The sequence below is a fragment of the Sciurus vulgaris genome, assembly GCF_902686455.1.
Source record: "Sciurus vulgaris genome assembly, chromosome: 4".
In the NCBI taxonomy this organism is placed as follows: domain Eukaryota; kingdom Metazoa; phylum Chordata; class Mammalia; order Rodentia; family Sciuridae; genus Sciurus; species Sciurus vulgaris.
Genome location: NC_136464.1, coordinates 158677073 through 158692209, shown reverse-complemented (window position 1 = coordinate 158692209; position 15137 = coordinate 158677073).

Sequence of the window (15137 nt, the reverse complement as noted above, 5' to 3'; positions counted from 1 at the left end):
CAGTGAAGCTGCTTTGAATTTACTGGGCAAAGTCTCTGGTGAGTTGGACCCTCTTTGAGAATAGGTGAGGAGAGACAGACTTTCTGGATCCTGGCCAGTAGCACAAGCTAGTGGATTTGGGCAACGACCTTGAAGGCAGCCGAGCCACCTGGATGTAGTACTGTAGACAAGTCTAGATTTGTCCCTCATTGCCCACCCTTCATTAGAGTTTGGCCCCGGCATCAGGTTAACAGCAAAGAAGAAGGAAGAAATCGCTGCCCAAAAGATCCAGAGTCAGGAAACTCCAGGCCTTTGCTGCTGTGCTCGATAACTAATCAAAACCCTAGTTCCTCAACCAGGACCAAGTACATATAGGTATTTTGTTTTCTCATCTGTAAAATGGGGATTATAATACCTACTTCGCAGGTTTGTCATAAGGGGTTAAAGAGAGTGTGGCCAGTGCCCAGTGTAGGTAAGGTCTTTAAATGCAGTGAAAAATTGACAGGTCAGCAAAGATTACTGTCAGAGCAAGAGTGCTTTAAATCCCCCAGTCCCATTCTTATTAGAGAAAAACACTAAAAGGACATCACTTTCTCTGCTGCACTGATGGGAGGTGATCACTTCGTCACGCCTGTTTAAGGGGCATCCCGAGGACTCTGAAAATTACCCAGGGAAGATGCCCTGATTAGCTGGGCTATGCAGACTTGTCAACATGGGGCCATATATTGTGTTTCTGCATTTTTAATTTGTTTACCTGGAAACTTGAATCATTAAACTAAAAGGCATCTGTGTTTTTTTGTCTTAAAAAGAAAAAGAGAAAGGAAGAAAGATTAATGATACTTTAGGAAATGATCTGACTTGTCTTTACCCAGGAAATGATCTCTTCTCACTCGTTTTGCATTTCAGCCTAAAACTGCCCTGCCTATGAATCTATAATTAGAAATATAATATTCCAATCCAGACACTAGGGAAAATGCCGGGCTCATTTTCTCCACCCCCACATGTGCTATATTTGTTTTGTTTATTATCTTCTTGCTCAATGAAGAATATTTACTTAAGTACGAATGTCAGAAAAATAAGTGGTTCACAGAATTTACCACTTGGGGTCTATTCTACTTTTAAACTAATGTTTTGGAACATAAGGCACAAGGAAGGTTTTCCCGTAGTGTTTACATAATGACTTTTTAGTCCACAGGAGTGTGTTATATTTGAACCCATATGGCAAGTAAATATTTCTATCCTGAATGTCTGAAGGGAAGATAGTATGATTTCCTGTGCATGGAGACGTATCTAAAACACTCCAAAGGTGATGATTGCAAGGTCTTAGAGTGCTGTAAAGTAGATTTTGTGTTTAGACCAACATCAGATCCTAAGGTATTTAGAAATTAACTGCTACAAAATAACCTAAAAATAAGCTATTGCCTTAGAATCTCTTCCAAATCTTTGTTAGAGACTTTCCCACCAGCAAATTATGATCTGGTGCTTGGACTTGGTAATACAGTATTGCAGACATCTCCCTTCGAAGACTTCATGGTGGATCAAAGTCAATTTTTATGCTGAGAAGTAAGTGCAAGTTCCTTTGGACCTAAGACTACTAACACTCTTAGAACTTGTTCCCATCTTAGAGTCCATTTACTTTTCCATTAAGACATACTAGATAGGCACAGAAATCAGCTGGTCAGGGCCCAGGTATCAGGTGTATGCCCTTGCCTATGGGAGGCATGATAAAGGAAGGCAGGAAGTGGTTCTAGAACTATTAGTACTGACTTGTGATTTGGCTGTAGTAAATGACCCTGTGGCAGACCTTTGTGAACCACCCTAAGTAATGTATGTGGCCTTGTGGCAATTTAGAAAAGGCTGGTTAGCATTTGCCAAGAAGCTGCTCTTCTTCTTAGGTGAATCTGAGTAACTTACATATAAATGTGTTGCCTCTTTACAAAAAAGAACATGATAACCAAAAAGGTCGGCCCACATTCCTCTTTGGAGTGGTGCAAGGGAAGGAAAGAGAGACATAGAGACAAACTCATGCGTATCCCAGCCTTCCAAGAAAAATTTCTAATTTGAGCTATTCTTAGCTCTAAAATTAACAATATAAATGTGCTTGTCATGCGCGGTTCAATTAAAGTTGGTATCCACATCCACATGATGTGGGGAAAAACTAGCACTATGCAGGAGGAAAATGCCTATAAGTGTACTCTCGGGAGTTCTGTGCCCCTTTTAGTTCAGGAATATGGAAAATATTCATCCTGGAACCTCTGTGACTAAGAGATAATCCAAAGGACTCGTGGTGGGCTGCACTGTTGGTGGCTGCCAGGAGAAAGCAGTGCCAATTAATCAGACTATGGGAAACCTTTGGACCATTAGCTATAAAATCATTTGGGTCACTTTAGTCTTTGCAGTAGGCTCCCATACTTCATTTATAGTCAGTTCATGTTCAGAATTTCTTCTTCAGAGTGTATCTTCAAATGATGCTGGGAATCTACAGATTAATTTTTTTTTTTTTTTCTTTTTGCTTAGATTCACCTTTTTTTTTTTTTTTTTCTAGTCTAAAGGACTTTTCAGTGGGGACAATAACCTAACACACTGAGTTCAGAGTAAACAGGAAATCTGGCAGCAATAACTGGATCAAGGACCAACTTTGCAAAGCCAAGTTATAATGAGTAATTTGCAAAGTAATTAATCAGGAGGCCATTGTCCCTAGAAAATGGGGTAGGTGCACCCCACACTGACTTGGTGCCTCTCTTGAATGCTTGAGGCCACAGTTTTTCTTGGGTCTTATATCCAGTAAACTCTGAGTAACCCATCACTTCTCGGATCAAGGAGAGAAAGTTGTGAACCCCAGAGTCGACTCTTTTCAGTCTTGAAAAGGTCCAGAGCATAAATCATCAATGACACATCCGTGGATCAGAAGTGTTTTGTGAGTTAAGGGCAGCTACTTCTAAATTAAATAGAATAGACTAGAAATACCAAAGTACATCATGTGTTTTAAGGTTAATGTTTTGCAAAAATATTTTATGCTTATGCAAATATATGTACCTATGTGGGTATGGACTATGATATAGCATGAATTTCTTATTGTGGTTCTGGATTAAAGAAGTTTAGAAGTAGTACTTTGTTTAATATTTTTTGAAATATGGAAATGATAGCATTTTTCTAGTTACATTTTAGATAAAGTGATGAGATTTTTCTTTCTTTATGCTTAGGAGAAATAACTTCCCTAGGGGAATAATGAATTGATTTAAAGTTGCTATATTCAGACAAAATAAATGAATGTGCTTAGATAGTTCTCCAAAAATATAACATTAAGCATAAAGTGTTTGATATTTTATACTATTAGTTAGTGTCCTGGAATATTTCAAAGCTCTGTTTATATCTATGTATTTTTTTTACATAAATGGAGTATAATTTCTCATTCTTTTGGTTGTACATGATGTAAAATCACACCAGTCATATAGTCATATGTGTACATAGGGTAATATATAGATTCATTCTACTATCCTTCCTACCCCTCCCCCTTTTGTTGACACTATTAAAGCATATGCAAATTCATGATATGCAAATTTTACATATTTAAACATGTTAAATAATATTTCAAAATTTGAGTCACAACCCTTAAAAGAAAAAATAAATCTAGTATAAGAGGAGACACAAAGCAAGGCCACAGGTTTTTCCAAGCAATAGAGAAATAGTTGGGCTATTTTAAGAGTGCCACCAGTATTTTTTCAAATATATTATCATGGAAATTTTATAAAGTCCTGTTACTTTTAGCATTTAGTAGTTTTCTTTGCAACTCTTTTTTCCACATGAGAATCTTTTCTTTTGGGGCTGAAGAACATTTTTTTTTTTTTCTTTAAAGGTGTTTAATTTTTACTTTGACCTTTCAAAACAGAGAAGCAACGTAGAGAACACACACTCCAAGGCCAGACTTGGGTAAAATGACCCAAAGCTAGTTATTTGAGCTGCCTATGCCTCAATTTTCCAATCCATAAAATGGAGAAGTAGCAGTGTCTATATGAATGAGGATTAAGGACACTAGTATTTGTGAAGTGTGGTGCACAGGAAGCACCAAGTGGTAGCTGTTTTTACAGTACTTACTCAGCTTCACTCATTCAGCTAACATTCACCAGGCACCCAGGATCAGATATGGGAATAGGATAAAAAGGCAGCCATCACAGTTATCAAAAATACAAGAACAATAAATGTTGACAAGGACATGGGGAAAAAGGCACGCTCATACGTTGCTAGTGGGATTGCATTTCTAGAGTGCAGCCACTCTAGAAAGCAGTATGGAGATTCCTCAGAAAGCTTGGAATGGAACCACCATTTGACCCAGCTATCCTACTCCTCAGTTTATACTCAAAGAACTTAAAATCAGCATACTACAAAGATGCAGCCACATCAATGTTTATAGCAGCTCAACTCCCAATTGCTTAACTATGGAACCAACCAAGGGTCCTTCAACAGATGAATGGATAAAGAAAATGTGATATCACACACACACACACACACACACACACACACACACACACACATATATATATATATAATGGAATATTACTCAGCCTTAAAGCAATTATGGAATTATGGCATTTGCAAGTAAGTGGATAGAACTGGAGAATGTCATGCTAAGCGAAATAAGCCAATCCCCAAAAATGAAAGCCAAATGCTTTCTCTGATATGAGATGCTAATTCACAATAAGGTGGGGCCAGGGGTAGATGCTAGGGAAAAATAGAGGTGCTTTGAATTAGAGGAGAGTGAAGGGAGGGGAGGGCATATGGGGGTAGGAATAACAGTAGAATGAATCAGATATTATTACCTTATATGCATATATGATTACATGACCTGTGTAACTCTACATCATGTACAACCAGAAGAATGAGAAGTTATGCTCCATTTATGTGTGATGTGTCGAAATGCATTCTACTGTCATGCATAATTAATTAGAACAAATTTTTTAAAATTTAAAAAAAGAAAAAGGCAGCCATCAGTATCTCACAAGCACAGCACAAGCACAGCAAATGAAACACAGCAAGTGTTACACAGGTAACTAGAAGACAGTGATATAAAAAAGTTACGTGCCAATATGGCAAGGGGGAGGGTATTCTGGGATGGCAATGGGGATGAAAAGTAACTTTTCTTAACTCAGTGCTATTTAATCAGTGGAAACAAAGTGCAGAGATTGACATTTGTTTTGGAATTTCCCTTTAGCCAAGTAGCCTAATTCCTGGCCTTTCCTTTCCCTAGTTTTGCTTTTCTGTTAGAGATCAGCCTTAATGGAGCTGTTGATGGGCTGGAGTCAGGCTGGAGGTGTAGCTGGTCACACCAGACTCCAGTGGCAGATGCGGTTTTCAGTCTGATCCGTCTGCCACTCACGGGCCTACAGTTCAGTGACCTTACTACCACAGATAGAAAGGAATTACTGCTGTAGTTTACTGACTTCCTTTCCACCCCTCCCATACCAGCTGCTACACTGAGGTGGTGTTTGAGATATGCTCTGATCACATTGGACATGTGGCACAAATCCTTTAAAGTACATTTCATCCACGAACCTGTAAGCCCTGGACCATTCTGATGTCTCAATAATCTGTGGCACTGTGTATTTGCTAACAAAGTCAGTATTACAAAATGGAAATTGTGTGCTAAGACCCATGACGGGATTAAAGGATCCCTTTCAGGGAAGTGGTAGCAATCTCATTTGTTAATCACTTGGTAAACCCCAACTATGGGAATCTGAATGTGAATCAGATACTCAAGAAGCTCATGGTCAGGCAGGGGAAACATGTTTCTAAATACTAGGGGCACACTCATGGAATCAATCACATGTTGGTCCAAATGTTAGGAGCACACCCATAAAATCCCATGAATATTTCAGTGGTGGCTCAAAGGATCAAATGGCTAATTATGGTTGGGGTGTGGAGGTGCTATTAGTGAGCGCCACTTATTAGGTCATTAACACAGTAAGCAGTACCTATTAAATGAGGACCTGCTGCATATGGGACAGAACTCTTGGGGGGTACGTTACACACCAAGATGGGATAGTGGAAAGGTAGCCAGGAAGCCCAAGTGGCCACATCTAGTCCAGTCCTGGATATCCAAGGTCCCATCTGCACAGGTCATGTCCCAGCCATCAGTACAACTATTTTCATATCATTTCCTTTCCTATAGGGATGCCTTAAATGGTGTACTGCTGATGACTTGAGATTGAGAATGTTTTTCTTATATGAAACATGCAGGAGGTGCCAAAACAAGCAAGCCCCTGCCCAGTGGCCAACATCACCAGTAAAGCATAAGCCAGATCCACTTACAGCCGTAGCATGTTCACAACTGGAAGGCACAGGGAGGGAAGCGTAGGGATTGAGCGGCACACTGAGTCAAAAGAGGGGTGATTCATAAGTGAAAAGTAAGTGCGAAACTCTCACACTAAAAACAAGAAGGCAAATTTGATGCTACAGGGGCAACATGACAAAGAATTCAAGTGACTGACTGAAGTGAAAGCTGATTTATTAGGTGGTGGAGGTACAGCTGGAAGCTCCACAGTGCCATCTGGGAAAGCAGGAAGAACATAACCTGTGCTGTCACCTGCTCAGCCAGTAGTGGTGATGCTGAAGGGCAAGGGGAGTGAGCCTTAATGAGGAAAATACAGAGGTTAACTGTGCACAGAAGAGAAATTTCCAATTTGGGATCAAGCGATGGAGATGATTAAATCAATCCAGAGTACTGTGGGTAAAATATGATTAAAGCAATAAGAAGCTTATCTTCTCAAATTGCATCCTGAGTAGAAGCCCCTACACACAGGTGACAGGGATATGTGCAGCTTATAGAAAATGAGTCAAGAGTTCAGGAAGGTGGCATGAAACAAAAGATAAATAAATACAACAACAACAAAACCTGTAGAGCCCTCTAATATGGAAGATTTAAGAATAAACTGAAAGGCATTGGATTGCTGCTTATCTAAGACACGCTGGGCATCTGAGTGTGCCCACTCTTCCCTGAGCCAGGAAAAGGTATCAAATGTAAAAATAAACAAGAGCAATAAAGAAATCTAAAGATTCAAAGATGAGGGGCTTGCTGAGTCAAATCTGGAATGGAAGGAGAGGACAGAAATGTCATCACTGAGACAAGGAGGTGGTTCCCAGATCATGGGCAGGGGAAACACTGGACAGTGAGGCAGGAGCCCTGCTTTCTGACCTCACGGCCACTCTGACCTGCCCTGTGATCTTGGTGAGGGAGTTGCCTGATGTCTTTCTGAGTCCTTACTTGTAAAACAAGAGGATTGGAATAAGTGAATCCTAAGGTTCTTACTATACTTAAGGATTTCCATAGGATGTAAAGAATAAAAAAAGAAAATGAACCTGTCTTTTATGGCAAGTTCAAAGTGGACTTGTCACTCAGAAAGTAAGAAGGAGTTTTCTATCATTCAGTCACTGATGGATTTCTCCTTTTCTTCTTTCTTCTCCCCAACTGCCAACTCATTTCTGACGTAGGTTCACAAAAAAACTGGTCCATCCCTTACTCCAAACCTTCCTGGAATGCCGTACAGTGTTTGTTTCAATTTCAGTAAGAAAATACACATACTCTGTATTATTAAAGACCACTGGCTCCAAATTTTGTCCATATTCTGCCCATTTTGCTCCTCTCCGAGAAGCTTCTTGAGGTTGTAGATCCCTTGGTTTATCCTCCTCTGTAGGTGCCACTTTTCCAAAATATATTCACTAGGAAATGTAAACATTGTACAATGGAATATTACTTGATAGCATCAGTTATCTTTATATATTATCAAATGTAAAGCATGAGGCACAAAAATGGCCTCATTTCTCCTGGAAGGTCAAATGTTCTGTCTCCTGTTTAAGGCAATTACATAGAAACTTGTATAACAAAGCAAAGAATGGAAAAGGGTTTCAGTCTGACACTTAACCATGGAATTGTGCTGACTTTGTATCCTTAGGGTGCTAACATGACCCTAAGGAATCAGAAAAAGCAGAACCCCTCTCATGTAGCTTCCAGAAGAATGCAAAGTTATTTAAGAATGTAGTGAAACTTCCCATGAAAACACACCTTTCGTGAGAATCAGGCTCTGTGGCCAGAAGGGGCAAATCAATGAGGGGAGTTAGAGGAAGATGCAAGGAGTCAGGTGACAGGTCTCAGCAGCCTCAGGGGGACAGTCCTGGTAGATTGTAGACAGCAATCTTGGTCAAGTTACATTTGAATTGCTGATGAGATAGCTGCCTCAGAGAAGATGCTGCAGAGATAGCAGAGACAAGATTCCACAGGATGAAGAGATCTGAGGAGGACAGCAGAATTGGGGACCTACAAACATAGGGTGGATGACAGAGTACAAGGAAGTCATCAAGAAGGTGGGTAGTAGACCAAGAGTGGAATCTATTTTTAAAAAATTAACACAGCAAGAAAAAGCCAAGTCTTTAAGGCTATGTCTACAGTAAACTTGCAAGTGAAGTCAGAGGGTCCGGGACATCTTTTAGTGTTCATCGCAGTCCCACAACCTGGAGTTCCCCAAGAAGTTTTTGAAGCGGATGCTCCACCTGCATTCCAGGTAGGTTATTTTGTGGGAGTTCTTATTTACTTTGTATTCGATTCTCTTATGGGATAATCCACAAAGTGGATTTTGGTACTCCATTTGATCTTTAGACATTGGGTTCCTTTGGGATCTGAAATATGAGCCTTCTAATGAGTTTCAATTTATAAATGACCTGCCTTGAACTTGCAGTTGGAAAGATCAGTGGGAAATCCTGGGATTGAAAAAAATTTCAGGAGAGAGACTCAAGGATGAGGAAAAGGCCTAGAAAAATCTACCTACAGTTTGGTGACAATAAGGTAGAATAGATGCAGCTAACATTACTTCCAAGAAACCAAGCACTGACTTCGAAAGAAAAAGAGATAGAAAAATCTTCTATTTAAATGTCAGTCAAATACCAAGGAAGAAAATAATGATTATCAGAGAATATATCACAAGTTTCTTTTAAAGGGGAAGGGGGAGGGAGAGCGTTAGGAGGAATAGTCACTGGGGTCAAAAGAGACTTTTTTGAAAAGTAATTTGAGAGTGTGACATTTTTAATGGATGACATGAAAGGTTATAAAACATTTTCTGCACTTTCTTTTGTATTTAATTGATATCCCAAGAGAGAATGTCAGGGCACTAATGATTTTGCAACATTAGTCGCAAATTGAATATTATAGCTGTACATTTATATGTATATGCATTACATCATAGAGCAAAAAGGGAGTCTGTAACTTCTACTTCAGTTTTGAGATTCTTAGCCAGGGTTGCTTCTCATTAATAGAATTTAGATATACTAAATGGCAACCAACTGATGATATTTTAATCCTTGGATTTAATGAGACTATAGTGGTGTGTGTGTGTGTTTCCCTGTCTTATCCCACAAGTAAATTGTTGTGGGAGTTTAGAATATTTCTCCTTCAGAAAATTCAGGGTGTTGGCAGAATGAAGGCACAGCTGAAATTTTAACTCTTAAGATAGACTCGTTTTTCCCTTGCCAGTACAGGCAAATCTACAGGGAACTTTGTTGCCAGTCAAATGGAAAAATTCTATTTTAGGAATGAACCCTGACTGTTTTTAAATAGTTTTCAGTCATTACTCAATCAAAGGCATAGCTCTTGATCTGCTGCTCAGAAAATTAAACAAAACTCTGGGATTCAAGTGAAAAGTCAACAAATGCCACATATACCCTATGTTGAAAAAGCCAAGTTGTGTGGTTAATTAATTCTGGAGCATCTGAGATATATTTGTGTGACAATAGCCATTTATTTTAAGCTTTTTTGGTGTTTTCTTCCATTCATTTGAACAATTGCTTCATTTATTTAAGCCATTATAAGGGGCCTTCAAATTTAGCTTGATAACTTATTTGCATGGAGGTCTTTATCTGTTTTTAAACAATATGGCTAAGATACCATTTTCAAAGTATGTTGTATCAAATCATGGCCATGATTGATGGCTGGAGATATTTCCAAATATAATCATGCCTTTAGCTTAAGTATAGTTTAATTGACTGCAGATTGAATAACAAATGGAATTGAGATGCAGTGGAAACTTGAAGCAAGTCAGATAAAGAGCACTAGCATTACCCTCAAGTGTGGACTAGAGGGGAAGAGGAATCTGAAATTCCGATGTGATAGCTGACCTTGAAACTAAATGCCCTCGGCTTATGAAGAGACCTAATCATGTGCATGGGAAATATTTAAATATATCTCTTCTGAATGGACCATTTATGACTAGCTAGGGGATAAATGTGTGTGTGTGTATGTGTGTGTGTGTGTGTGTGTGTGTGTGTGTTCTTTCAAAAATTTAGAGAAGAGAGAAAATGTACTGTGATAGAGAGAGAGAATTCTACTATGAGGGCTGGAAATTATTCTCAGATTGTTTTCCTGCTTTTCAAATGCATTCTTGCATAACATGGAAGCTTTAAATAGTTGTAAATGCCCCTGGGCTCATCTAACATACAGAAGTGAGCCAATTGTGGTTAGATAATGCCTGAGCTTATTTATTAAAACATATTTTTATTTCTTCTTTAATTTTTTTTTTAAATAAAGGCAATAGGAAACTTTTCAAGTGATGCTTTTTGCTTGTGAAATTAATCATGGGTAGACAACATAGAATCCATGACCCAACTGCTTTCCTGAGATAAACATTTCTAACTTTGTTAGCATTTCTAACATCTGAAATGTAACTTCTGCAGAAGCTCATGGTTCAAATTGAGGTATTGAGAAACAAATCTGGAAAAAAATCGAAAAAATACTGTGCCTCAGTGGGAACATAAATTCTGAGGCTCCACTGTTCCTCTACATCAGGGTTACTATAATGACTCTTAGTGAGCAGGTGTTTTGTAAGGTACCTGCTTCCTAAGAAATCTAGATTTGCTTCCAAATTAAAGGTAAACATAGTGGTAGGAGGGTAAAGATTCATAGTGTAGATGCAGAGTTATTTCTAAATGTTTTCAAATGTGGCTGTAAATATATAACAAGAAAAAATATTAAGGAACTGACATAATTAGCCTTTGGGTTGTTATTAAAGCAATGAAATCTTATTAATTCATGCACAGTTTGGAGTTGATTATTTAAATGAGATCTTGTGTAGTCTCCAATTTCTATATTTATAATAAAGGAAGAAATAAATAATATCGACAAGATAGAACTACTTGTTGGAGCCAGTACCTCTGAGTGCTAGGTGTCATACTATTATCTAACTAAATGTTCACTGGAACCCTCTGAGGTAGACAATGCCTATATTTTACCAACAAGAAAGCTTAGGCTAATAGTTTTCGTGACTAGCCAAAGTCATATATCTTAAGGAAGTGGATTGAGAATGTGAACTTGGGTCCTGTGTTTTTATGAATACCATGCCTCTTTCTAAGTTCCTTAGGAATTTTTGTTCTTTCATTTAATGGCTATTTCCTGAGCAATACCCTACATGAAACATTCTTGCAAGCAATATGCTTATTACCATATTTACCAATCATTCTCATTTGGACACTAGAGCGGCTCTCTCAAGGACTTCAAGGTGCTAGCACTTTCCTAGATAGGCAGAGACTCTGTGCCTACACTTGAAATATTCATATCCTAGTAATATATACTTTGCAGACTCGTGCATATCCCCTGCCAGTGCTGTTCTGCTCCACTTCATTATGTGTGTTCATGGAACGACTTGGTACTTAGAGTCAGAATTTGCTATGGGACAGGATTAATAAAGTCAAGACTTATACATGACCACTTTCTGGCAGTATTGTTGGCAAAGACTCCTTCTGAACCTCAACCCTCAAGACATTCTCAGGCACTGAGTTGATACTGGTATAACAGAAAACCAGATAGAATTTTAAGGCATAAATCTTTTGAATATTTTTGAGTGTCAGGTAGGAGAAAGCAGTTATGAATGTTCTATTTTGAAAACCAGGAGCAAAGGTTTCCTTGGTGTTTGTATTGCAGTTTCATGTTTCAGAAAATAGTTGGCTCTTCTGGTGACTGAGTTCATAAAGGAATGTAATGTTTCCATCTCAACTCTGAATTCAGTAGGCTTGTAGGTTCTTACAGGTATCTCAAGTAATTCTCCTGTTTTAGTGAGACAAAAACATCATTCTTATCAAAATGCATAGGAAGGACCAGCATAATTCCTGCTGTGTGCAAGGGAATCATGCCATTTCATCACTACTTGTGATTCCTTTTAAGCTTTTCTTCCATCTATAAGATACACTGAATTCTAAGTGCCCCTGTGAAATGTCAGTGAATGGAATTAAGCAGGTAGTTAAACAGAGACAGAAACTACATTGATATAAGTAGACTTTAGCAATGTAGTTTAAGAAAAATTACATAGCTCAAGACATGGAAGAGTTACAGTTTTTAAAAGATGTCTAGGGATTTTCAGCAATATGTACCCTCCCACATCATTTTTATTACATACTTTTAACTGGGAAGAATGGAGTTTGGTTATGACAAAGACTTCTCCAAACCTAGAATAAGCTGATATGTTCTATTTTCCTTCTCAGTACTGGCTGAGACTCCTGCTAACAGTTAGGCTTCATCAGCTCTGTGTTATCATTAAGTATGTCATTCTCTGTTCTTGTATACTTTGGATCTGGAATGTCCCCAAAAGCCCATGTGTTAAAGGCTTGGCACTGTTGGGAGGTGGAGGAACCTTGAGGAGGTGGGGCCTAAGGGGAGGAATTAGGTCTTTGGGGGCATGCCTTTGAAGAGATACAAGGACCCAGGCCCTTTCTGTCTCTCCCTTTGTTTCCTGGCTGCCATGAAGTAAGTAGGCCTTCTCCACCACATGTTCCCACCACGACGTACTGCACCATCACAGGCCCAAAGCCACTGAACTGAAATCTCGGAGATCATGAGCAAAAATAAACCTTTCCTTCTTCTAAGTTGACTACTTCTGGTATTTTATCACAGTGATGGAAAGCTGACTAACATATGCCTCCTGACCACAATGGAAACAGTTTCATTGAGAACTTCACATAGTGGAATGAAGCATCAGTGTGCACACTGGAAATCTATTTTGTCACTTATTTGAAAATTAGATTTGGGTAGAGTGATCCTTCCATAGAGATGATTTATGGATCTAGAACCTGTGACTTCAGGTTATCTGACTCATAGTAGAAAATATATATTTTTTTAATAGCAGGTCAAATTGAAAGAAATTTAGGAATGTTGGAGTAGATGGGATAAGATATGGAAAGGGTGACTAGAAGGAAGGAAAGAGAGAGCAGAAGAAGGAAACAAAAACAAAACAACTTCATAGTGTCTGATTATGTTGGGTGCTACTCCCAGGAGTTTCTCTAATAATTACATTGATAAAGAAGAGTGAGCAGTTGTGCAGTTGCCATATGCATTATATTGGTGTGAATATGCCAACTGTCCAGTCCAATGCATATTTTTGCTATAGGTTGTATTTTCCATTTGGTCATTCCTGAATTGATCGCTACTTTCCTCAATCCTTCATTTTCCTTGGTGTTTTAAATGCCTGGAAGCATATTTTTCAGCTTACATGTGTATGATTTCTACACATCTAAAATTAGAATCCCATTTAATTTTAATATCTCTTATCTGCTAAGAAAATAGTAGTGATTTTGGTAGTTATCTTTGCGTGTGCTCACACACATTCACACACACGCGCACAAACCAATCAGAATGATCTCTCGTTCCTGGCTTAGAATCCTTTGTCCCACACCTGCTAGAAATAATTTTTAATAGTCAGTCCCTTATTTAATTAAGTTTGAAAACTTTTAAAAAGTAATTTATCTAATGAAATCATAGAGTAACGGCCACTGTGAAAGACTTAAATATGCTGCAGTCTTTAAACCTTTAGTGAAAAGAACTGTGAAAAGGGTTTCTGTAAATGGATTAGATTTCATTTGAAAGTGCATTAAGAGTCATAAACACATATGAAAAACTTACCTTATAACTTAAATATTAAAGCAGTAGTGAAGTTTCAGGGCAATGTTTATGTATGCTATTTTAATATGTCTGCTGGAAGGGAAGAGAATACATGTGTTTTAAAATGATATAAGACCTATGATGTCATAAATTTTATGTAAGCTGCAAATTATATGAATGATTGATATCTCCTGTGGGAGTGCTTTTTTGCTTAATAAATGGAATATGTGATTAGGCATTGTAAGAAGAAATTAGGACATAATTCAACTAATCATTTCTATGGGGATAAAGTTCAAGCTATGATAAGCTAGAAGCCCTAGAGAAGCACCACCCAATAGAAATATAATGTGAGTCATATATGTAATTTTTAATTTTCCAGTATACATATTAAAACAAAGAATATGGCAAATTCACTTTCATAGTAGATTTTCTTTTTTTAAATTTTTTATTTGTTTATAAAAATATTTTATTTAACCCAGTAATTCAACATTTTTTTTTTTTTTTTTGGTAATGGGATTGAACCCAGGGGGCACTTAAACACTGAGTCACATCCCCAATACTCAACATATTATTTCAACGTGCAATTTATGTACACATTATTAGTGATATTTTTTCCAAGTGTCCCCCACAAATCTTTGAAGTCTGATGTGTATTTTATACTTATAGTATGACTCAGTACATACCAGCTATGCTTCCTAGTGCTCAGTAACTATGTGTGGCTGGTGGCTACCATATTGAACTGCATAGCTCTTGAGCAAAGACATAAATGGAGCCAAGCAGCCAAGAAAAATGAGCTGCTCTCAGCTCAACTGGTTCCTGCTTTTGCCCTAGTGCTGCCAGATTTTATTATTTTTCCTGGAATGCCAGAAATCCAGAGTCCTGTAGGAAATTCTTGATTTTTAAGTGTTGGCAACTAATTCACAACTTTCAAAAAGAACATGCTAGGCTGGAACACACATTGCCAGTTAGTGACCTCTGTTCCCAGTACTTCAAATTTTAATCCACGTAAGGGTCTCTTACTCATCCAATGTGCTATAGATAATAAAGGAAGATAATAAAAGGATAATAAAAGTGTGAAGATAATAAAAGGATCCCCATTTTCACCAATACAAATGTGCTTGAACATATTTATAAACTATGTTCCACATTAGAATCCACTCAGTGGTTGTCCTTCTTGCCTCCATGAGACCATAGAACATAAAGCTGATAGGGGGGCTCTGGGATAATTTTCTACTTAAAATTTCATTACTCC